The 9,845-nt window shown below is 37.7% G+C and overlaps 1 non-coding gene across 1 annotated transcript; it reads left to right on the top strand.

Annotated features, from left to right (window-relative positions):
• The first annotated feature begins 9,424 nt into the window (after positions 1 to 9,424).
• On the top strand, positions 9,425 to 9,526 carry LOC149563491 (small Cajal body-specific RNA 14). The gene has a single exon (XR_016364301.1).
• Positions 9,527 to 9,845: the final 319 nt, after the last annotated feature.

The following is a 9,845-nucleotide window of genomic DNA, read 5'->3' as shown; positions in this document are numbered from 1 at the left end:
TAGATGCATGTATGTATACATAGATAAATGCATGTATGGATGCATGCATGCATGTATGTATACATACATGCATCTATGTATGTATACATGTATGCATACATATATATGGATGCGTACATGTATACATACATACATACATGCATGTATACATAGATGCATGGATGCATGCATGTATGGATGTATACATACATGTATCTATGTATGTATACATGTATGCATACATATATATGGATGCATACATGTATACATACATAGATACATGTATGTATACGGAGATACATGCATGCATGCATAGATATATGTATGGATGCATGCATGCATCCATCCATACATACATGGATCCATGCATGCATCCATACATACATACATAGATACATGTATGTATACATACATGTATGGATGCATGCATGTATGTATGAATGGATGCATCCATGCATAGATATATGTATGGATATATGTATGGATGCATGCATGCATGCATGCATTCATACATACATGTATCTATGTACATATACATGTATCTATGTATATATACATGAATGTATGCATCGATCGATACATACATGTATCTATGTATCCATATATATTGCATACATAGATATATGCATGTATGGATTCATGCATGCATGCATGTATACATAGATATATGTATGGATATATATATGAATGGATGCATGCATGTATTTATGTATACATGCATGTATCCATGTATGTATGTATAGATACATATGTATGTATGCATGCATGTATGGATGCATTCATACATTCATACATACATGTATCTATGTATCGATATATGTATGTATGTATATATATTCATGCATACATACGTGTGCATGTATGGATGCATACATACATACATACATACATGTATATATATGCATGCATAAATATGCATGGATACATATGTATGCATGTATATATGCATGCATGTATGGATGCATACATACATACATACATACATACATGTATACATTTATGTATGTATGTATGTACGTATATATATGCATGCATAGATATATATCTATGTATGCATAAATGCATACATACATATATACCTATGGATGCATGCATCCATACATGGATATATCTATGTATGTATGCAATGTATACATAGATATATGTATGTATGAATACATGCATGCATGCATATATGTGTGGTTATATGTATAGATGCATGCATGCATACATAAATATATGTATCCATCCATACATACATGTATCTATGTATACATACATACATATGTATTGATGGGGACACTGCTCAACAACCAGAATAGACACAATAGAAAAGGGGAATTATATTAGCTGAGAAAATAAGCTGGTACAAACAGTGCAGAGAAAATAAACTCAAAACATGCCCTGCGGGCTTACAATAGCATAAATCTAGAGAATATTTCTCCTTTTAGCACCTCCTCTCAAGCTCCAATCCGAACTGCCTTTTACAATGCCAAAAATCTCCTTAAATAGACCCCGGAGGGTTAAGGACTAGGAGTACATTCTAGAAAGTGCTAGTAGGCATCCACCGACAAAATAGAAGGTTCCAGAAGCCGCGTTAGAAGTCGGTGCAAATCTAGAAGAATCCAGAAACGGTAGCCGAACTTCCGGGAGGCATAACTTTTGAACCGTAGTTCCGATTGACGAACCGTTTACATTTTCAGAAAGATCTCGAAGCGCTCTATAGCCCTATGGACAAGTGTCGCTCGTCCCCCATTTTTTGACCCTTTTTGAGGTCATTTAATGCCCCAAACCTGACTTTGAAGCATTCTTAGGAGGTCTCCAAAACTCGAAAAACTGCAATAACTTTCAAATCGTGGGGCCTTTTGACCTGATTCTTTTTTTGGAATGCTCTAAATCTCAATTACCTTCATCTGGCCAAGTCACACCTTCTAGGTCACCAAAATGATGGCCAAATTGCATGCTCCTATTTTTTTGGGATTTTTAAATGCACTAATAGTTGAACTATGAGAGTTGGAACCTTTATTTGAGCCAAATGGGTATCCAAAAATGTAAAGACATAAAACAGAAACTAAGTCTAAGTACATTTTTTTGGGTGACACAGGATTGCCCTTATACCTCTGGATGCTCCTGCATCAGACACCCAGGGTAGATTGAAAAGTGACCCTGTCACTTTATGGATGGTAGAGGAAATCCCAAATGGGAAACCTCAGCTACTAAAATCCAAGTTGAGTCCTCGATCGGCCGTCCTTTCCATTTTACCAAATACTCTTCATACTGCCTATTTCTAGTACTCCTACCCACACGTTGATCTAGAATGTCTTCTATCTCCTCCTTCTTAGAAGCAGGAATTGGACATGGCTCTAAAACCAGCTCCTCATCAGCACCATCATCATGATACTCTGTCAAATCTGCAATGTTGAAAATGGGAGAAATGTGAATACCATCTGGCAGCTCCACCTCATATGCATTTCCTGAGTTATGTTTCTTCAAAATTTTGCAGGGACCAAATTTCTTCATTTTCAGCTTGTTGTAAGTACCAACTGGAAATCTTTCTTTTCGTAAGTGCACCATGACAAGATCCCCTACTTGGAATTCCTTATGTCTTCTCCTTGCATCAACCCTAGCTTTATACTCTTGATTCATCTTGATAATGTGTGCTTGAACCTCCTCATGTAGACGCTTGATGTGTTCAGCAAATTCCTCAGCTTCAGCACTTGTTCTCTCCCCTTGTTCTATCTTCCTCAATTCTGGTGCAGTCCTTGGGCTATTCCCATATACAATTTGAAATGGTGATTTTCCAGTACTCCTATTTACAGAGTTATTATAAGAAAACTCTGCCTGTGGTAGAATCAAATCCCATCCCTTGGCTTATCTCCAACTAAACATCTCAACAAATTGCCCAGACTTCTATTTACCACTTCTGTTTGGCCATCAATCTATGGGTGATGCGTGGAACTGAATTTCAAGTCTGTTCTCAACTTCGTCCATAATGTCCTCCAGAAATACCCCACAAATTTAGTATCTCGGTCAGAAACTATACTCCTTGGAAGACCATGTAGTCTTACCACCTCTTTGAAAAACAAGTCTGCAATATGGACAGCATCATGAGTTTTGTGGCATGGAATGAAATGTGCCATTTTGGAGAACCTATCAACCACCACAAATACTGAGTCATTACCCCTTTGTGTCGTTGGCAATCCAAGAACAAAATCCATACTTATGTCCTCCCATGGCCTTGATGGAATAGGCAATGGCTGATATAGGCCAGTATTTTGACTAAACCCCTTGGCAACTTGACAAACCTGGCAACTCTGTACAAACTTCTTCACATCCTGTGTAATTTGAGGCCAAAAATAATGTTCTCTAAGAATGGCAATGGTCTTATCCTGACCAAAATGTCCTGCCATCCCTCCACTGTGTTTCTCCTTAATCAGATTTTCCCTCATGGAACTCCTTGGAATGCACAATTGACTACCTTTGAACAACATGCCATCCTGAATCAAATAGTCTAACCACTTAGTTCTATCTATAGCAACAGGTTCTTTACAAGCTTTCCATGCTTCAACAAAATCAGGATCCTCGGGGTACAAATTCTTGAGTTCATCAAACCCAACTACTTCAACCTGCATTGTTGTAAGCAACAACTGTCTCCTACTTAATGCATCTGCAACCCTGTTAGATTTTCCACTTCTATGCTTCAACACAAATGTATAACTCTGCAAGAATTCTACCCACTTCATATGCCTCTGATTCAATTTACCTTGGCTATTTAGGTACTGTAATGCCTGATGATTAGTATACAAAACAAATTCCTTTGGCAATAAATAATGCCTCCATTTCTTTATGGCCTGAACTATCGCATAGAACTCTTGATCATAAACAGAATACTTCTTCTTTGCATCATTCAATTTTTCACTAAAATATGCAATAGGCCTACCTTCTTGGCTTAATACAGCCCCAATAGCGCTACCACTAGCATCAAAGTCCACCTAGAATACTTTTCTAAAATCTCGAAGTGCCAACACAGGTTGTTCAGTCACCTTCTTCTTCAGCAATTCAAAACTTCTCGCAGCTGCTGCTGTCCATTTGAACTCTTTTCTATCCCCTCTTATTGTATCAGTTAGAGGTGCACATATGCCACTGAAATTCTTAATAAACTTCCTGTAAAAACTAACCAGACCATGAAATGATCTTACCTCAGTAGTAGACCTTGGAGTAGGCCATTCCAAGATGGCTTTTACCTTCTCTGGATCCATTTTGAGACCTTCAGGTGATATAACAAATCCCAAATAGACTAACTCCCTTTTTGCAAAGACACACTTCTTTAGATTAATTAACAGTTTCTCTTCCCTTAGCCTTTCAAGGACACTACGAATATGCAGTAAATGTTCTTCCAAATTCTTGCTGAAAATTAAAATATCATCCAAATAGACAATAACAAATTTTCCCAAGAACTTCTTAAGTACCTCATTCATGAGCCGCATGAAGGTGCTTGGGGCGTTCGTCAATCCAAAGGGCATGACTAACCACTCATAAAGACCCTCCTTGGTCTTGAAGGCTGTTTTCCACTCATCTCCTTCTCAAATCTGTATCTGATGATAGCCACTCTTCAGATCTATCTTTGTGAAGTACTCAGCTCCACTCAAGCAGTCCATAAGATCATCCATCCTTGGCAAAGGAAATCGATACTTGATGGTTATCCTAATTATAGCTCGAGAATCTATACACATCCTCCACTCTCCATCCTTTTTTGGTGCGAGTACTGCAGGTACTGCACTTGGACTCAAGCTCTCTCGAATCAAGCCCTTCCTCAACAGCTCCTGAACCTGTCTATTTAGCTCCTCTATTTTAGTAGGAGTCATCCTGTGAGCAGCCTTGTTAGGCAAACTAGCTCCTGGAATCAGATCTATCTGATGACTGATTTGCCTTACTGGTGGCAATCCATCTGGAACGTTATCAGAGATAATATCTCCAAATTCCCCTAGTAAATCTGAAACTTCAAATGGTATTTCACTACTACCTTCTTTATCTTTCCTAGGAATCAAAGCATAGCACATACGCTGATGTTTCATGCCATCTAAAAACTTCCTTCCATCAACAAGACAAATCCTAGCACTGCTACATACCTTTTCACCTTCCTTTTTCATGGGCTTCAATTTGTGGCGAACTCCATCCTTTTTCAGAGAGTATGTGTTTGCATGCCCATTATGTATTGCATGTCTATCAAACTGCCATGGTCTACCCAACAATAGATGGCAAACATCCATCGAAATAACATCACAGAGAACTTCATCATGGTAACTCCCAATTTTGAATTTTACTAAACATTGTTCACTTACCAGGACCTTATGATCATCTTTTACCCAAGAAATCCGATAGGGCTGGGGATGTTTCTCCCTCTTGAGCTTCAGCTTAGAGACCATCTCTTTGGATACCAAGTTATCAGTGCTACCACCATCAATGATCACATCACAAAATTTATCCTCACACTTGCATCTGGTACGGAACAAACTTCTCCATTGTCCTGGTTCATTTTCACCACTTAGTAGGACTCTTTCATTTACCAAGGTCTCTCCTCTTTTTGCATCCTCTGAATGTGATGATTGTGCATCCTCATCCACATGAGCAACCCTAGCTTGGCCCTCAGCTCTCCTATCTATCCTTCCTTGTCTTTGAGGGCATTCAAAGGCACGATGACCTTCTTCATTGCAATGGAAACAGGTACCACGGAAGCCTCCTCTTCCTTGCCCAAGTCCTCTACCTCTTCCTCTTTGATTTCCAAAGTCTTGATCACGGGAGTGGTTGAAACCCTCATTCCTCTGGTTCCTGCTAGTACCCTCATCTTCATTTTTCTTTTGAGTTTCATTGCAGCCTCCAGATGATCTACTTCTTCCCCTTCCTCCTTGACCACGCCCTCTTTGTCTTCCTTCAAACCTTTTACTCAGCTTCTCTTCAACTCATAGGGCAAACTGGTATGCTTCTTCAACGCTGGTCATTCTTACCAGACTTAGTTCCTCTTGGATGCTAGGTCGTAACCCACTGATATAATGAGCAACCTTCTCCTTATTTGCTTCTACATGCCCTGCTCTAATCAAGAGTCGATAAAACTCCTCTGTATATTCTTGGACTGACCTTCCTGCTTGCTTTAACCCATGCATCTTTTTAAACAGACCAAGCTCGTAGTCCATAGGAATGAACTGCTTCTTCAATTTGTCCACCATGTGATCCCATCTTGTGATCTTCTCCTTTCCTCTTCTAAGTCTTTCCAGTTGAATCTCTTGCCACCAAATTTTGGCATGGCCCTTTAATTTGGCCTTTGCAAACTTAACCCTATCTGGGTCCCTTATATCCTCATACTCAAAGTATTCGTCCAGTTCATTGATCCAATCGATCAACTCATCTGGTTTCAAATTTCTTGAAAATATACCCACTTCAATTGTAGGTCTTTTCCCAAACCTAGAAATGGCCCTAAAAAGCCTTTCCTCTATAGGATTCAGAACTTCCCCGTCAACTTCCATTACTTCCTCTTCATTGTCATCCTCACTATTGTCATCTGCGGCAATATTTGCTCCTCTACGAAGCTCCTCTTGCAATGCTTGTACCTATCTTTGGAGGGCTCTAACCTCCTCAGGATCAATAGCTCTGGCCCTTCCACCACGCTCTCTTCGTGGAGGCATCTTCTAACTCGAACCCACAACCACACAGTCTTGGTGCAAACTGCCTCACAGTTGGCGCTCTGTCTACATACTCAGGAAAACTGGCTCTGATACCACTTGATGGGGACACTGCTCAACAACTAGAATAGACACAATAGAAAGGGGGAATTATATTAGCTAAGAAAATAAGCTGATACAAATAGTGCAGAGAAAATAAACTCAAAACATGCCCTGCGGGCTTACAATAGCATAAATCTGGAGAATATTTCTCCTTTTAGCACCTCCTCTCAAGCTCCAATCCGAACTGCCTTTTACAATGCCAAAAATCTCCTTAAATAGACCCCGGAGGGTTAAGGACTAGGAGTACATTCTAGAAAGTGCTAGTAGGCATCCACTGACAAAATAGAAGGTTCCAGAAGCCACGTTAGAAGTCGGTGCAAATCTAGAAGAATCCAGAAACGGTAGCCGAACTTCTGGGAGGCATAAATTTTGAACCGTAGCTCTGATTGACAAACCGTTTACATTTTCGGAAAGCTCTCGAAGCACTCTATAGCCCTATGGACAAGCGTCACTCGTCCCCCATTTTTTGACCTATTTCGAAGTCATTTAATGCCAAAAACCTGACTTTGAAGCATTCTTAGGAGGTCTCCAAAACTCGAAAAACTGCAATAACTTTCAAATCATGGGGCCTTTTGACCTGATTCTTTTTCTGGAATGCTCTAAATCTCAGTTACCTTCATCTGGCCAAGTCACACCTTCTAGGTCACCAAAATGATGGTCAAATTGCATGCTCCTATTTTTTCGGGATTTTCAAATGCATTGATAGTTGAACTATGAGAGTTGGAACCTTTATTTGAGCCAAATGGGTATCCAAAAATGTAAAGACATAAAACAGAAACTAAGTCTAAGTACATTTTTTTGGGTGACACAGAATTGCCCTTATACCTCTGGATGCTCCTGCATCATGTATGCATGTATGGATGCATACATACATACATACATACATGTATACATGTATGTATGTACATATATATATTCATGCATACATATATATCTATGTATGCATGCATGCATGCATACATATATATCTATGGATGCATGCATGCATACATAGATATATCTATGTATGTATACAATGTATATATAGATATATGTATGTATGAATGCATTCATGCATGCATATATGTGTGGTTATATGTATAGATGCATGCGTGCATCCATCCATCCATACATACATGTATCTATGTATGCATGCATGCATGCCTATGTATGCATGCATGCATGCATACATAAATACATGTATCCATCCATCCATACATACATACATATGCATGCATCCATCCATACATATATCCTACATGTATGTATGCATGTATGGATGCATACATACATATACATACATATATATGTATGCATGCATGCATATATCTATGTATGTATGCAACGTATGGATATATCTATGTATGGATATATGTATAGATGCATGCATGCATGCATGCATAGATCTATGTATCCATCCATACATACATCTGCATGCATCATCTATTCATACATGTATCTATATATACATACATTTATCTATGTATGTATGCATATGTATCCATACATACATGGATCTATGTATGTATGCATCCATGCATGCATAAATCCATACATACATGTATCTAAGTATGCATGCATATGCATCCATACATACATGTATCTATGTATGTATGCATGTATGTATGTATTTATGTATGTATGTATGTATGTATATGAATGCATACATATGTATGCATGTACGCATGCATGCATGCATGCATACATACATATATTATGGATGCATGCATACATAAATATATGTATGGATATATCTATGTATGGATAATCTATTTATCCATACATGCATACATACATGCATATGGATGGATGCATGCATTGTATACATACATAGAGAATCTATGCATGCATACATGTATACATAGATATATATATGTATGTATATGTATGGATACATGCATGGATACATAGATATATATGTATGCATGCATATATATACATACATGTATACATGTATGTATGTACGTATGGATCCATATATGCATACATACATGCATATGGATGGATGCATGCATTACATACATACATAGATATATCGATGCATCCATACATAGATACATGCATGCATATATATACATGTATACATGTATGTATGTATGTATTTATCTGTACATGCATACATACATAGATACATAGATACATGTATGTATGGATGTATTCATGCATACATGCATATACATATATATGTATGCATACATGCATATGGATGCATGATACATGTATGTATGGATGTATGCATGCATGCATGCATACATACATAGATACATGTATGTACACATGTATGTATGCATCCATAGATGCATGAACGTATGTATGCATGCATACATAGTAGATATATACATGTAGATATATCTATGCATGCATGCATAGATATCTATGTGTGCATGCATACATGCATATGCATACATACAAGATATATACATGTAGATATATCTTTGCATGCATGCATGCATTCATACATACATGTATCTATGCATGCATGCATGCATACATACATATATCTAGGTATGTATTTATGGATGCATGTATTCATCCATCCATACATACATGTATCTATGTATACATACATGTATCTATGTATCCATACATATTGCATACATGTATGCATGCATTATTCCATACATACATGTATCTATGTATACATACATATTTCATACATAGATATATGTATGTATGTATGCATACATATCATCCATCCATACATACATGTATCTATGTATACATACATATTGCATACATAGATATATGTATGCATGTATGCATAGATACATACATACATATATATGTATGCATACATGTATACATACATAGATACATGCATGTATACATACATGCATGCATGCATCCATACATATATCCATACATACATATATTTATATATGCAATATGTATGTATACATAGAGACATGTATATATGGATGGATGCATGCATACATGTATGCATGCATATCATCCATAGATATTTCTATGCATGCATGTATCTATGTATGATGCATGTATGCACACATGTCTATGAATGCATACATGTATGGATGTATGCAGACATGCATACATGCATGCATGCACACTTATCTATGGATGCATGTCTATGCATGCATGCATCCATCTATCCATATGCATGAATGCATA

The sequence above is a fragment of the Cupressus sempervirens genome, chromosome 4 (assembly GCF_028749045.1).
Source record: "Cupressus sempervirens isolate cs-2001-9-10 chromosome 4, ASM2874904v1, whole genome shotgun sequence".
In the NCBI taxonomy this organism is placed as follows: domain Eukaryota; kingdom Viridiplantae; phylum Streptophyta; class Pinopsida; order Cupressales; family Cupressaceae; genus Cupressus; species Cupressus sempervirens.
The sequence above is the reverse complement of the archived record's forward strand: the minus strand, read 5'-3'. Positions and strand labels throughout refer to the sequence as shown.